We start from the raw sequence: 11,328 nt of genomic DNA, 5'->3' as shown, positions 1-11,328 counted from the left end.
CTCTTCTGGTCCTGGTTGTACCCACCTCTGGCCAGTCACACACCTACTCAGAGCTTCCCAGTAGAGTACAACTTACAGGATGAGAATCTGAAATCACTTTCAATATCCCCTACTACATACTGACTGTTATATCAACTATTAAATGTAAATCTTTTAATTGACAATTAGTGTAACTGTGGACGACTTCTGATTTTGTCTTTAATTCCATGGATTGTGTTTAAACAATTCAAAAGTATGTTTTCCTGGTTTCGAGATACTAAGTGGTAATGCACAGTTGTCACTTGATTGAATGTGTACAACAGTCCCATGAAGTTTATGAAGCATACCCTTGTATATCTTCAGGTGCTAGTATTAAAGGTAACCTGTTATCACTCACACACACACACACAAAAGTGAATGGCTGGAAAACAATCTTACAGGCAAATAACAACCAAAAAAAGGCAGGAGTAGCTATATTAATATCAGAAAAAAATAGACTTTAAAGGCAAAACAATTGTGAGAAACAAAAATGGACATACATGTTAGTGAAAGTGATAATCCTTCAAGAAGAAAGAACAATCATAAACATTTATGCTCCTAACAAGGGTGCCTCCAAATATATGAAGCAAACACTGGAAAAACTAAGTGAAGGAATAGATGTCTCTACAATTATAGTGGGGGATTTTAATACACCACTATCACCTTTGGACAGAACATCTCAAAAGAGAATCAGTAAAGAAACAAAGATTTAGAACAATATATTAAAGGAAATGGACTTAATAGGCCTATAGAGAACATTATACCCAAATACAGCAGGATATACATTCTTCTCAAGGGCACGTGGATCGTTCTCCAAGATAGAACACACAATAGGCCACAGAGAATGTCTCAGGGAATTCAGAAAGATGGAAATCATATGAAACAATTTTTCTGAGCACAGTGCAATGAGGCTGGAAATCTGCAAGGGCCAGAGACCCAGATTTAACAACAAGATATGGAAGTTAAATAACACACTCTTAGAAAAACAGTAGGTCAAGGAGGAAATCTCAAGAGAAATCAATAACTACCTTGAAATGAATGAAAGTGATAACACAATATATAAAAATTATGGGATGCAGCAAAAGCAGTTCTGAGAGAGAAATTTATAGCCATAAATTCATATATCAAAAAAGAAGGAAGAACTAAAATTGAACAACTAATTGCACACCTGGAGGAATTAGTAAAAAAAAAAAAGAAACTAAACCCAAATGAAGAAGAAAGAAAGAAAAAACAAATATCAGAGCAGAACCAAATGAAATGGAAAATAAGAAAGCACTTGAAAAAATAAACAAAACCAAGAGCTGGTTGTTGAGAAGGTCAATAAAAGTGACAAACCCTTAGCTAGACAAACAAAGAAAAAAGAGAGAAGATGCAAATACACAAAATAAGAAATGAGAAAGGGAATATCACTACTGACCCCACAGAAATAAAGACTGTCATACTTTGAAAAACTATATGCCCACAAGAAAGACAATTTAGAGGATTTGGACAAATTCCTACAAACATATAAGCAAATTACATTGACAAAAGAAGAAACCAATGATGTCAAGAAACCAATCACAAGATCAGAGATAGAATCAGTCATTAAAAACCTCCCAACTTGGGAAACAGACTTTGGCCCAGTGGTTAGGGCGTCCGTCTACCATATGGGAGGTCCGCGGTTCAAACCCCGGGCCTCCTTGACCCGTGTGGAGCTGGCCATGCGCAGTGCTGATGCGCGCAAGGAGTGCCGTGCCACGCAAGGGTGTCCCCCGCGTGGGGGAGCCCCACGCGCAAGGAGTGCGCCCGTGAGGAAAGCCGCCCAGCGTGAAAAGAAAGAGCAGCCTGCCCAGGAATGGCGCCGCCCACACTTCCCGTGCCGCTGACGACAACAGAAGCGGACAAAGAAACAAGACGCAGCAAATAGACACCAAGAACAGACAACCAGGGGAGGGGGGGGGGAATTAAATAAATAAATAAATCTTTAAAAAAAAAAAAAAAAAAAAAAAAAAAAAAAAAACCTCCCAACTAGGAAGAGCCCTTGGCCACATGGATTCACAGGTGAATTCTACCAAACTTTCCAGAAAGAACTAACACCAATCTTGCCTAAACTCTTCCAAAAATTGAAACAGAAGGAACATTCCCTAACTGATTCTATGATGCCAAAATTACCTAATACCAAAGCCAAACAAAGACACCAAAAGAAGGGAAAATTACAGACCAATCTCTCTATTGAACCTAGATGCAAAAATTATCAATAAAATACTTGCTGGGAAGCAGAATTGGCCCAGTGGTTAGGGCATCCTTCTACCACATTGGAAGTCTGCAGTTAAAACCCCGGGCCTCCTTGACCAGTGTGGAGCTGGCCCATGTGCAGTGCTGATGCACGCAAGGAGTGCCATGCCACACAGGGGTATCCCCCACATAGGGGAGTCCCGCCCACAAGGAGTGCACCCCATAAGGAGAGCCACCCAGTGCAAAAGGAAGTGCAGCCTGCCCAGGAATAGCGCTGCCCACACGGGGAGCTGACACAACAAGATGACACAACAAAAGAAACACAGATTCCTGTGCTGCTGACAACAACAGAAGCAGACAAAGAAGACGATGCAGCAAATAGACACAGAGAACAGACAACTGGGGTGGGGGGGAAGGGGAGAGAAATAAATAAATAAATAAATCTTTAAAAAAATAAAATAAAATACTTGCTAATCCTATTGAACAACACATTAAATGAATTATACACCATGACCAAGTGGGATTCATTCCTGCTATATAAGGATGATTCAACATAAAAAAATTATTTAATGTAATATAACCTTAAACAGATTGAAGGAAAAAATCAGATGATCATATCTATAGATGCACAAAAAGCATTTGACAAAATTCTGCACTCTTTCTTAATGAAAACACTGCAAAAGATTGGAAAAGAATGAAACTTTCTGAACATGATGAAGGGCATATATGAAAAACCCACAGCTAACATATTTAAAATCATGAAATACTAAAATCTTTCCCTTTAAGATCAGGAACAAGAGAAGGATGCCCACTATCACCCCTTCTATTTAACATTGTGTTAGAAGAACTTGCCAGAGCACTGAGGTAAGAAGCAGACATAAAATGCATCCAAATTGGAAAGGAAAAAGTCAAAATTTCAGTATTTGCAGATGATATGATCCTATACATAGAAAACCTTGAGAAGTCTACAATAAAGCTTCTAGAACTTATAAATGATTTCATTAAAGTCACAGGTTATAAGATCAATGTGTGAAAATCACTAGCATTTCTGTACACCAATAATGAGAAATCCGACAAGGAAATCAATAAACAAATACCATTTACAATAGTAAATTATAAAATCAAATACCTAGGAATAAATTTAACTACAGATATAAAAGATTTATACAAAAAACTATATGGCACTGTTCAAGGAAATCAAAGAAGACCTAAATAAATGGAAGAATATTCCCTGTTCATGGACAGAAGACTAAATATTATTAAGATGTCTCTCCTACCAATACTGATGTACAGATTCAATGTAATTTCAATAAAAATCAACACAGCCTTCTTTAATGAACTAGAAAAACTAACTATGAAATTTTTGGAAATGAAAGAGGCACTGAATAGCCAAAGACATATTGAAAAAGAAAAATGAAATTGGAGGAATCACACTACCTGACTTCAAAACATACTACAAAATTACAGTAGTGAAAACGGCATGGTATTGGCAGAAGGATAGACACACTGACAAATGGAATTGGATTGAAAGTTCTGATATAGATCCTCATATATACAGTCATATGATATTTGACAAGGCCGCCAAGCTCACTCAACTGGGAGAGAATGGCCTCTTCAACAAATGGTGCCTGGAGAACTGGATATCCATATGTAAAAGAATGAAAGAGGATTACCAACTCAAACCTTATACAAACATCAACTGAAGATGGATAAAAGACCTAAATGTATGAGCCATGACCACAAAGACCCTAGGAAACAATGTAGGGAAACATCTACAGGACCTTGTAATAGGAAACAGCTTCATGAACTTCAAACCCAAAGCACGAGCAGCAAAAGAACAAATAAATAAATGGCACTTCTTCAAAATTAAAGCCTTTTGTGCCTCAAAGGAGTTTGTTAAGAAAGTGAAAAGACAGCTTAACCAATGGAAGAAAATATTTGGAAACCATATATCTGATAGGAGACTGATATCCTGCATATATAAAGAACTCCTATATCTTGAAAATAAAAAGACAAGCAACCCATTTTAAAAATGGGCAAGAGATTTAAACAGACACTTCTCTAAAGAAGAAATACAAATGGCTAAAAAGCACATGAAAAAAATGCTCAAAAATAACTAGCTGTTAGGGAAATGTAAATCAAAACTACAATCAAAACTAAAAGATGCCATCATACTTCCATGAGACTCTGGCAGCTATCAAAAAAAAGAAGACTACAAGTGCTGGAGAAGATGCGGAGGAATGGGAACACTCATCCACTGCTGGTGGGACTGCAGAAGGATCCAGTCATTCTGGAGGACAGTGTGGCAATTTCTCAGAAACCCAGCCATATGACCCAGCAATTTGCCATATGACCCAGCAATTCCACTTTTGGGTATATACCCAAAAGAACTGAAAACAAGGAAACAAATTGATATATGCACACCAATGTCCATAGCAGCATTATTCACTATTGCCAAAAGTTGGGATCAACCCAAATGCCCATTGACAGATGAATGGATAAATAAAATGTGGTATATACATACAATGGAATACTACTTAGCTAAAAGAACAAATACAGTACAAACACATGTGATACCATGGATGAATCTTGAGAACCTTATGTTGAGTGAAGCAAGCCAGGCATTTTAGGATAAATACTACATGACCTCTCTGATATGAAATAAGTAAACCAAGCTGTCTCTGATAGCTAGAGACTAGATGATAGGCTTAAAGGTAGTTGGGGGGAGAGGAAGGTTGTGAGCTGACACCTACGTGGGTGAAATCTCTGATAAGCTGGAGGTAAGTATTCGTACAGGGAAGGGATAAAATGGGGGTATAGGGATGCCTTTGGGTGGGGCTTTGAGAGCTTTAGGGGGGTTAGGTATAGGAGGATGGGTCAGATGGCCCAAGAAATTGGGGGAGAATGGGGTAACATTTGAACATAGGAGATTGTCAAGTGTGTGGTTGAATCTATAATGTTGAGAAAACTCGTTAGAAAATATAATAAGGAAGTTTACCTGTTTAAGATGCTTAAGGGGGGATATCTGACACAGGGCAGGCTTCTAGGAAGTGTGTGAGGGCTCATTTTGTCATACTGGGTTATATCATTGATGAAGACCTATACAGTGAGTTCACACATGTGTATTTTCAGATCCTGGGGAGGACTGATGTTCTCAAACAGTGGGAATTGTGTCTCTCAAGAGAATTTGTGGCTCCCAATAGGTTAGGGCAGTCGAGTATGTCAGGCCCTCAACATTGTTGCAAGTATCTGTGAATATGGTCCTTCAAGTAATGAAGATTGATTGTCACTGTGGGTGCTGTGTGGAGGGGGAGAGAGGAATTGAATAGATGGAATCAGGATAACTGTGGGGCAATGGAAGGGTTCCACAAGAGCATGCAATAATGGATAGGACATGTTAAATTACACCAAAAATGTATAAAAGTCTATAGGCTAAAATGTAAACCATAATGTAAAATGTAAGATAACTAAAAATTTAAAAAATTGCACAGTCTAAAATATAAACCATAAAACCCAAATGTAATCATGTTTGAAAGCTATGTTTCAATATCTGTACATCAGTTGCAGCAAAAATAATATGAACATGTAAAACTATCATTGCTGGGGCAGGGACAAAGTGTTTGATTTTGGATATGTGGGACTATTCTATATTGTATATGCGAATTACTGTGATCTAAAACTTTTGTGAAAACAAAACTATTAATTAGAAGAAAAAATAAAGAAAGGATGTAGACACTGAGGAAGAAATGAAAGAAATTGCCTTGCCACTGTACATACAGGGCAACACCTATTGCAGTGATGAAAGGCAAAATGTCAAAAATGAAGGTTTTTCATTGTTTTATTTTTTGATACCCCAGTTATTTTTACTTTATTTTAGTTTTTCTAAATTAGTATGTATTCTATATCTAACCTTTAAACCCATCACTATATCCCATTTTACTATTAATGGAATTTGGCAATATATCAGGCTTCATTTTTGAAGAAGTTTTGGACCACAGAGAGGTTCAACTATTGGGGTGGGAGGGGGGAACACTAGTGTGGGGATGTTATTGATGGGTGTCAAATGGTTGGGAGGGAGTTCTTCAGGGCATGTATACAGGGTACATAAAAATGATTGGATATTTTCATGGTAGTTGCAGTTAAAAATGACAACTGAGGGAGTGCTGAGTTCCTAGCTAGGAGAGTTCTATCATATTCCCCACTGGAACAGCAACATTCCCCCAAGTGCAATGGCAAAGACCAACAAAGAAGGATGGTCCAACAATGAGCCCCTGATACAGATAACTATGCTTATGAGCCTGTGCACCTGAAATATGAACTAGGCCTAGCACTGCAGGGTGCCTAAGAATTACCTCCTGAGAGCCTCCATGTTGCTCAAATGTGGCCACTCTCTAAGCCAAACTCAGCATGTAAATGCATTACCTTTTCCCCAGCTTGGGGCATGATTCTGGGGGATGAGCCTCCCTGGTGTCAAGGGATTACTACCAAGCACCAGCTGGTGATGTAATAAGAAAAAGACTTTGAATAAAAGGGTCAACTCAGACCAGCAGAATATCTCAGCCTACATGTAGGATCAGGTGTTAAAAACTGATTTTTGACCTTGAATAAAAGGGAGAAATGTAAAGACAAATGAGTTTATATGGCTATGAAACTCCAAAAAAGAATTGGGTGTTCATCAGAGGGGTCAAACTTATGCATGCCTCAGTAGGATCCCAGAGACAGCCAAAGTAGATATAATCCCAGGTACTGGTTCTACTGAGGGCTATAGAGACCCACAGGTTCTATGGTCATGTCAGATGACTCTGGAGTTCAGTACCATGTCAGTTGGCCCTACTTTGGAGTTTGTGTTCCTGAGTGTGATGGAGTTGGACTCAGATGTGATCTTTCTACACATGCCTCTTCTGTCACTTTTACTGAACCTGTGCTTGGCACTGGTGTTGGTATATACTCAGGATACCTGAATCTCTGGACTGTCCATGTGATAGCCAGACCCTGAGCCCCGCAGACTTGCAACTCCTATCCTCTGGTTCATTGGACTTACCCTGGCCAGCTAACACGAAGGTGAAGAAGGTCAACCACCACATCAGCAAGCCAAGGGTGGCTACAACTGTAAGCAGGAGAATTGCATCCATCATCCATGTGGAATCTAAGCACCCTCTCAATATAGAGGTGGAGTGAACATAACCATCTCAGGGTCCACAGGATGGAATAGAGTGTGGATTAGAGTAAACTTTCTGATACTCTACTATAGAACTATTGCGATTAGTAATGGAATAAACTGTAGCAATGATGTGGAGAAAGTGGCCACACTAGTTGCTGAGGGTAGGGAGAGGGAAGACAAGATATGATGGAGGGGCATTTTCAGGACATGGTGTTGTCCTGGGTAGTACTGCAGGAACAGATGTTGGACATTGTATGTCTTGCCATGGCACAATGGATGAACTGGGTGAGAGTGTAAGCTACAATGTAAACCATTATCCATGTGGTGCAGCAGTTCTCCAAAATGTATTCACCAAATGCAATGAATGTCCCATGATGATGAAAGAGGTTGTTGATGTAGGAGGAGTGTGATGAGGGGGGTGGGGGCATATGGGGACCTGATATATTTTTAATGTAACATTTCAAAAAATAGAGAAATAAATATTACTACTTCCTATAGCCAATATCTTCCATTAGATATATTTTCCCCCAACCCACTTGGTTACTGACACCCTGTATTAGTATTATATACTTGTTATACTTCATAAGAGAATTTTTGTATATTTGTTCAGTTAACCCAAATCTTCCTATGAAATGATTCATTGTAATATACAGCCCCATGCTTTGTAATATCCATTCAATATTTATTCTCAGTGACTTTCCTATCACAGAGTTGTACTGTCATCACCTCACTTTTCAATCATTTTCATTACTCCAAAAAGAAAAATCCCATACCCCCTTATTTCACCATAGGAAATAGAATACGAGTAGAGAATGGGAGTTGATGTTTAATGTATATAGAATTTTTAATAATTTCTATTGTAAATGTGTGGAAATGAATAGAGTTGATGGTCATACATTATAGTGAGTATAACTAACACTGCTGATTCATAATGTGATTGTGACTGAAAGGGGTAGTCTGTGGTTGTAATATTTCAATTGAAAGAAAGACAGAATAATGAGGGACTATATAATATAATGATTTTGGCAGTGGATGAAAATTGTGTTTAATACTATATGAATGCTCTTTTATAAAGTAAGATCAAAGGAAAATTTGAAGTTACTGTATATCAGCATTCCCCATAAATCGTATTATGAATTGTATCTGTTGCAATGCATTTTTGTACAAAATTGGCTTCATTTATGAGAATTCTGCCAAAGAACTGACTCCAGTTTATTAATATTTGGTTCCAAATTAAACCTGTTTTCGGTCTGGGGTGGCAGCAGGAAATAGGATCTGAATATGGTTCTTGGTGGCTTGAAGGAGAATATGTTGCCTCTGCTTCTTTTCCCAGGACCTACCACTACCAGTGACCTCCCCAAATCTCCAGACATCTCTGTAAATACAGCTCCAGGAGCTGGAGCCCAGGCCACAACTGGAGAATGGCCAGGCAGACTGGCAGGTTGGGACATGAGAGCACCTGCCAGAGAAAGGAGCAGGGGCAGGATAAGCCAATGCTGGCGCAGGGGCCCAACACCAGAATGTTCCTGCCACCCCTTTCCAAAAGACTATACACACAGGGTCTGTGGCCTACTACTCAGAATTTCTAGCTACTTGTAGAATCTGAAGGCAATATTATACCAAGATTCTGACTTGCAAATACCTATTAAATCAAGGGACTTTTGGAGTGCAGAGCTAGCTAAGTTGATGCTGCTGTAATTTGTCCAAAGTACAAGACCCAATTAGTACAATTAAAAACCCAACTAATGGTAGCTGGATGTAAAAGCTCCCAACAGTCCAAGGTTTTTCTCAGATAAGTGATGTGAAGAACTCTGTTATAAACAGTTTTTTTGGCATATGGCCAGATTAGGGAGCATTTTATTAATATGTGAGGTTTTTTGGTAATTAAAATACTTGTGACTGCAATTGGAGCTCCAGCATTAGCCTCTAGTCAACTCCTCCAGTTTGTCCAATTCCTATGGGCTATTTGCCTCAATTATTAGTTCAACTAGAGATAGACAAGCCACCAAGTTCTTTAAACTGCAGTGTTTTTTAAACCAAATTTGTTTGCATGTGGCCCTCAGTATTTGAAATTTTTGTTTGAAAGAATGGCTTATTTGGAGGATTTGAGCCTCTGGATTGCAAACCAGTGAAAGTACTGAGAAAAATAACAACAACAAAAAGTCAACAGAATGGTGTAGGCTTATATCCAATAGATTTTTAGTTTATGCTGCTTCCCCCCTTGGCATGAATTATTACCAATAATAATATTGATAATATTGTCTGTTTCATTGTGGAGGGAAAGGGTTCTTTTACTTGTATTATTTTCTAATGTGATTATCATTTACAAAGTAGAGTTGCTAATTTCTCTTCTTAGAGGTACATTCCTTTATGTAAATGATCCTGTAGAAATAATTTAAATTTACTGAAGCAGATACATGGGGGAAGATTAATCATCTATCCCATATATGCTGACAAAATGTGGAACATTCCTACATGGTGGGAATTTAGGTTTCAATGTGCACTATAACAAATAGTCCCATAACAGATGTTGGGACTATATGATAATCTGTCATTAATGGGACTCAGGAGAGTATCTGTCTCAATATGTCCTCCAGTCCTGATGGGTTGGAGGCAGAATAGAATATCCATATTATGAGAAAAGACATTATTGAAGGGTTCATGTATACAGAATCTTCATAACCATGAAGATGAGACATGCCCCCATTAAATATAAAAAAAAAAAACAATGGGAAGGTTTGTAAAAATTAGTGTGCAACGTAAGTCTTCCCAAAGGCCTGGAATTAAGAGAAATTAAAAATTTGGACAAAAGTAAAAGCAAGGCAACAAGAATCAATGGTGTGAGTTCTGGGAACATGGCATCAGAGTAGCTCAAACAAGGTACAGTTTCTTATAAAATAGGGAGAAAGCATAGTAGTCATCCCAGGGAGCTGCTTTGGGGACCTTCAGAACAGGAAAGTGTCACACATTTCATCAAAGAGAACTGGGGCTGGAGAGACTAAGGGGCCAAAGGGAAAACTGATTTTTTGACCTTATGCCTGGTTTTGACACCCATCCCCAAACTCAAGGTGAACAACCTCCATAAACCCTGCAGCTAAACAGCCAACAGAGAGGTGAGAGGACATATTCCTCCCAGGAAAGAAGGACAGTGCCACAGAGACCTAACCATGGTTTCTGTTCAAGGAGTTTAACCAGTATAAGCTGGTTTTGAATCTGTCTCAGAAGTCAATGGAACTTGAAGGATTCATCACAGTGGATAGGTATAGGTTTACAAAAGAGCACCATCTTATGGTCAGCCAGGAGAGTGAAGAAAGACAAGCCTTGTCTTCCCTGTTTCTTATGCAGTCATCTTAGATCTATTCTATGCCCCATTAAAGGCTCCCTGCTCCTCTTTTGATAACTTAAACAAGGTAAACTTAAAGTTTAAGAAAAAAAATTGAACCAGAAATTCAAGAAGAGCTGTGAACTAAAACCACTAGGAATCCCTGAGTGAACAAGAAGGCTGCCAGAAGAACCCCATGAGAACCCAGTCATGAGAGCCTGATTTGGAATGAGATCTCATTTGCGGTAAAGGGAAAGCCCCAGATACCCTCAAGGAGCCTCATCTTTGGGCCCTCGGGGGAATTGATGGGTGGGATAATCAACAAGAAGAGCAAACAGCTGGGGCTTCTCCCCCAAATATTAGCAAGGGGAGGTATAATTACTAGCTTGAAAAGTAGCCCCAAAAGCCAAATCTCTTTGCCTGGAGCCAGCACCTACTTCTCAGATGCATAATCTGCTATTTTGTCCCCTTTCTCTTCTCTTCCCATTTTCTTAATAAACTACTGGCCTAACTAAACTGGCATATTCTTGAATTCTTCTATGTAGCATAGTCAAGAACCTAGATGAATCCATCATCCCCCAATTTCCCCTGACCTCACACCTAGGCATATTGC

This window comes from Dasypus novemcinctus, chromosome 14 (genome assembly GCF_030445035.2).
Source record: "Dasypus novemcinctus isolate mDasNov1 chromosome 14, mDasNov1.1.hap2, whole genome shotgun sequence".
NCBI lineage: Eukaryota > Metazoa > Chordata > Mammalia > Cingulata > Dasypodidae > Dasypus > Dasypus novemcinctus.
Note: the sequence above shows the minus strand (reverse complement) of the source record.